This window comes from Loxodonta africana, chromosome 2, assembly GCF_030014295.1.
Source record: "Loxodonta africana isolate mLoxAfr1 chromosome 2, mLoxAfr1.hap2, whole genome shotgun sequence".
Taxonomy (NCBI): domain Eukaryota; kingdom Metazoa; phylum Chordata; class Mammalia; order Proboscidea; family Elephantidae; genus Loxodonta; species Loxodonta africana.
In genome coordinates this window covers 197,000,047-197,006,089 of record NC_087343.1, presented here as the reverse complement: position 1 = coordinate 197,006,089, position 6,043 = coordinate 197,000,047, and positions in this window count along the sequence as shown.

The window sequence follows — 6,043 nt, the reverse complement described above, 5'->3', positions numbered from 1 at the left end:
TGCTGGATTAGATACTTTTTGTGCCCACGTTAGCATTCTGTGGTGGCTTAAACCAGCCGCAAAGCATATTTAAGACCCTATGATGATAAAAATATTTTATCTGTTCTAGAATGAAGCTAGGAAACTTTCTGTGTTCACCATCTTGGGCACGAAATCTACTTGGTAATGGTATTCCATACTCTGCCTTCAGAAAGCAGACAAGCACAATATTGAAACTGAAGGGTGCCAAGCATTCATCCCATCAGCCAATCTCCACTCGGGTTGGTGCAGGGAGGAGGCTCAGTATAAAAGTCAAAGAGTGCCTCTTGGTGGCTCATTCCTGCCAACACCCTAGAGTCAAATTAGAAGCATTTAATAAGAAAATGCCCAGACTGAGGTCAGAATCCAGTTAGGATTATAATCTCTGTTTCAGAGATTCAGTCTCAAAGTTCTCCTAATTTCCAAGAGCATACCACCCTCATAGGGAACGTCAGCTGAAGGCCAAAACAAACAAAAAACCAGTTGCTGTCTCTTCTGACTCACGGTGACCTCGTGTTACAGAGTAGAACTGCTCAATAAGATTTTCCTGGCTGTAATCTTTATGGAAGCAGATCGCCAGGTGTTTCTTCCATGGTGGGATTTGAATGGGTTCAAACCATTAACCTTTAAGTTAGTAGTGAAGTGCAAACCATTTATGTCAGCTGGGGTAGCTGAAGGCCAGCCTGCCTACTTTTTCTTGGCAGATTTTTGAAGCCCCAAATTTGTGGGCTGGAGCTCATTATTAAAGTCAGCCATATATATATTCTATATATATATTCTTCCGCTTTGCAGCGTCAAACTAGGTTTCTCTTTATACCTGCACATCATTTAAGAACAGATTTAATATCACCCAGAGTCAGCACGGGGGTCCTGGTGGAGCAGTGGTTAAGCGTTTGGTTGCTAACCAAAAGGCCTGCAGTTCAAACCCACCAACCACTCCTTGGAAACCCTATGGGGCAGCTCTACTCCATTCTATAGGGCCGCCATGAGTCAGAATTGACAGCAACGGGTTTGGTTTGGTTTAGAGTCTGCACAGCAATCAGGGTTACCTTAAATAAACCAGCTCACTATTTAAGGGAGAGGGTACTATCCCTGTATTATGCCCTGGAAATGTTTATGACTGAAAAAGGATGAGATTCTGTGTCAAAGTAGAAACTTATCATCACATTGGGAGCTTAAGTTTTTATCAAGGAAAGAAAAAACTTTGCCCCAAACAAATAATTGTATAGGTTAATTGAAGAAATTTACAGCTAGCATTGGTAAGGGTCCCTGGGTGGTGCACACAGTTTGTGCTCAACTACTATAGCCTAAAGGTTGACAGTTTGAACCCATCCAGCTGTTCCATGGAAGAAAGACCTAGCGATCTGCTTCTGTAAAGATTACAGTCAAGAAAACTTATAGAAGCAGTCATACTCTAACACATGGGGTCACCATGAGTCATCATCAACTTGATGGCAATGATTTTGTTTTTTTTTCTTATTGGTAAAGGGTCAGTGAAAATGAAGGAAACCCTCAATGAGATGGAATGACACAGCACCCTCAACAGTGGGCTCAAACATATCCAAGATCATGGAGATGGCTCAGGACCTGGTGTGATGGTTAATGTGTGTCAACCTGGCTGGGCCATGATTCTCAGTGGTTTGGCAGCTATGTAATGATGTAATCACTTCCATAATGAGATCTGATATAATGTAATCGCCTCCATGATGAGATCTGTTATGAGTAACCAATCAGCTGAAAGGGAGTTTCCTTGGGGGTGTGGCCTGCATTCAATATATGTGGACTTTTCTGGTAAAGCTCCCCGGCTTTTGCTTGCTCTGGATCCTGCAGCTGGCTCCTGTTCACCTGACCTCCGGTTCTTGGGACTTGAGCTAGCAGCTTACCTGCCATCTTACCTGCCTATCTTGGGATTTGTCAGCCTCTGTAGCCCATGAACCAGAGGCCTGCTGTCTGACCTGCCAATCTTGGGTTCACTAGTCCCTCCAGCTATGTGAGTCAGGAGAAACCTGCAGCCTGACCCATGACTTGAGACTTCCCAGCCTCTATAACCATGTGAACTATTTCCTTGATAGAAATCTCTCTCTGCATACACTTACACACTTCCCTGGTTTTGCTTCTCTAGAGAACTCAGACTAAAACACACGGCAACTTTTTGTTCTGTTATACTTGGGATCACCATGAGTTGGAGCCCACTTGATGGCAGTTAACAAGTATCAGTTCTGTTTTTGTTTTAAAATATATCAAATAATATATGCAATAACTTTTAAATCAAATATACCAAAGGGCCCATAGCAACAACAGCCACAACTACCCTGATCCCCCTTTCTACCCTCCAGGAACAATGATTTTTAACTCTTTTAAGCTATTTCTTCTCGTATTGACTTTTATATTTCTAAAGTACATGCCTGTTGCCTCTCTCTTAATTTATCAGTTTTCAATATTATACATTTACTTTCTTTTATGATACTTTAGGTTTTTGCTCTTTTACACCACACCTTCTTGATCTCCTACCTCCCAGTATAATTATATCTCTATTTTTAACTAAATAATCATTATCATTATGCAAAGATGTTCCATCTGGAGCCAAGTAGAGCACCATATGTGCCCTAACTGTGCAGCTTTTGACTTTTCTTTGGATTAACACTTGCCTCATTTTAAACTTGGATTAGTTCCTATAAACATACCCTTAAATCTTTCTTTCATGATAGCAACAAGCAAGGCTCCACTGACAGACAGAAAGGTGGCTGTGCACAAGGTATATTGGCCAGAAACTGAACCTGAGTCTCCCACATGGGAGGCAAGAATTCTACCACTGAGTCTCCACCAGCGTAAGCCCAGAAGAGCTAGATGGTGCCTGGCTACCACCACCAACTGCTCTGACAGGGATCACAATAGAAGGTCCTGGGCAGAGCGGGAGAAAAATGTAGAACAAAACTCAAATTCACACAAAAAAGACCAGACTTACTGATCTGATGGTAACTGGAGGAGCCCCTGAGATTATGGCCCTCAGATGCCCTGCTAACTCAGAATTGAAGCCACTCCCAAAGTCCACCTTTCAACCAAAGATTAGACAGGCCTATAAAACAATAACGCATGTGAGGAATGTGCTTCTTAGTTCAATCGAGCATACGAGACGAAATGGGCAACACCTGCCCAAAAGCAAAGTTGAGAAGGCAGAAAGGGACAGGAAAACTGGATGAATGGACACTGAGAACTCAGGGTGGAAAGGGAAAGGGGGAGAGTGCTGACACATTGCTGGGACTACAGCTAATGTCAGAGAACAATTTGTGTATAAATTTTTTGAATGAAAAACTAATTTACACTGTAAACTTTCACCAAAAACACAATTAAAGAAAAACAAGCAGACAGAAAAAAAAAAAAAATTCTACCACTGAACCACCAATGCCCCCATCATGTTGTTAGTTGCTTTGAGTTGGCAGACTCATGGCAACCTTATGTATAACAGAACAAAACGTTGCCTCATCCTTTGCCATCTTCATGATCATAGGTATGTTTGAGTCCATTGTGGCTATTGTGTCAATCCATCTCATTGAGGGTTTCCCTCATTTTCACTGACCTACCAAACACGATGTCCTTTTCCAGAGATTGGTCTTTCCTGATGATGTGTCCAAATTAAGTGATCCAAAGTCTTTCTATCCTTGCTTCGAAGGAGCATTCTGGTTGTATTCTTTTAAGTCTGATTTGTTCATTTTTCTGGCAGTCCACCATTGTCATGGATTGAATTGTGTCCCCTCAAAATATCTGTCAACTTGGCTAGGTCGTGATTCCCAGTATTGGTTGATTGTCTACCATTTCATCATCTGATGCTACTTCCCTATGTGTTGTAAATCCTATCACTATGATGGCTTAGCGGCAGTTGTATTGATGAGATCTACAAGACAAGATAGTGTCTTAAGCCAATCGCTTGTGAGATATAAAAGAAGGGAGCAGAGAGACATGGGGTCCTCCTACCACCAAGAATGAAGAGCAGGAATGCACATCCTTTGGACCCGGGGTCCCTGCACTAAGAAGCTCCTGGACCAGGGAAAGGCTGATGACAAGGACCTTCCTCCAGAGCGAAGAAGAGAAAGCCTTCCCCTGAAGCCGATGCCCTGAATTTGGACTTGTAACCTAGTAGACTATGAGAGAATATGTTTCTCTTTGGTGAAGCCGTCCACTTGTGGTATTTCTGTTATAGATAACAAAGACAGAATTTGGTACGAGGAGTGGGGTGCCTCTGGGTGCTTATCAGTGGAGCTAGTCTTGCCGACCCATGGAGCAAGACAGCTGAGTGCCTTCTGGCTGAAGTTTACTGGCAGAGTGGGGTGCCTCTAGGCACTTATTGGTGGAGCAACAGACAGAAAGACTTCCTCTGGAGCTGACACCCTGAATTTGGACTTCTAGACTACTAGACTGTGAGAGAATAAGTTTCTCTTTGTTAAAGCCATCCCCTTGTGGTATTTCTGTTATAGCACCACTAGATGACTAAAACAACCATATATGCACATTCTTTGCCAATGCCACAATTCAAACGCATCAGTTCTTTTTCACTGTCCATCTTCTGCATGTATATGAGGCGATTTAAAAGATCATGGCTTGGATCAGGTGCACGTTAGTCATCAAAGTGACATCTTTGCTTTTTAAACTTTAAAGTGGTCTCTTGCAGCAGAATTCTTTTTGCGGCAAGTTTCTCGACTGCTTTTTCTGCGGATATAGATTGTTGATCCAAGAAGAATGAAATAGTGTTTAACTTCAGTTATTTCACCTTTTATCGTGATGTTGTTTATTGGTCGAGTTGTGGGGATTTTCTTCACATTCAGGCATAAACCATGCTGAAGACTGTCGTCTCTGACCTTCATCTGTAAGTGCTTCAAGTTGTCTTTGTTTTTGGCAAGCAAGGTTGTGTCATCTGCATATCAGAGGTTATTAATGAGTCTTCCTACAAATCTGATGCCATGTTCTTCTTCATATAGTCCAGCTTCTCAGATTATTTGCTCAGGATACAGATTAAATAAGTAAGGTGAATGAATACAGTCCTGCTGCACGCCTTTTCCAATTCTGAACCACACAGCATCCCCGTGTTCTACTCAAACAACTGCCTCTTGATCCACATACAGGACAACCAACTGAAGAGGAACAGTGTTGCATTCATTGTTAAAAAGAACATTTGATATCTATCCTGAAATACAATGTGGTCACTGATAAGTTAATATCCATATGCCTACAAGGAAGACCAGTTAATTTGACTATTATTAAAATTTATGCACCAACCACTAATGTCAAAGATTAATTGAAAATTTTTACAACCTGCTGCAGTCTGAAATTGATCAAATGTGCAATCAAGGTGCATTTATAGTTACTGGTGATTGGAATGAGAAAGATGGAAACAAAGATGATGGATTAGTAGTTGGAAAATATGGCCTTAGTGATAGAAGCAATACTGGAGATCACATGATAGAATTTTGCAAGACCAGTGACTTATTCGTTGGAGGTACTGTTTTTCAACAACACAATTGATGACTATATGTACGTTGACCTCCCCAGATGAATTTCACAGGAATCAAATCGACTAAATCTGTAGAAAGAGATGATGGGGAAGTTCAATATCATCAGTCAAGACAAAGCAAGGGGACCGCTGTGGAACAGACCATCAATTGCTTATGTGCAAGTTCAAGTTCAAGCTGAAGAAAATCAATGCAAGTCCATGAGAGCAAAAGTATACCTGCCCCTGGTAACCACTAATAAACTTTGGTCTCTATACATTTGCATAATCTAGATATTTATTTGTCCTTTTGTGTCAAACTTGGAGGAATGCTTTTGATTTTTGGAAATTGATCTTGTATCTGGCAACTCTCTTTTTAATTCTATGACTGTATTTTATGTTTTCTGTATTGTTGATCATATCATTTGCAAATAATGACAGTTTTGTCTTTCCTCTTCCCCTCTTTTTATGTGTTCCTTTCTCTTGTCTTATTATGTTGGCCAGAACTTCTATTACCATGATGAACTGTATTGGTATAGCTGA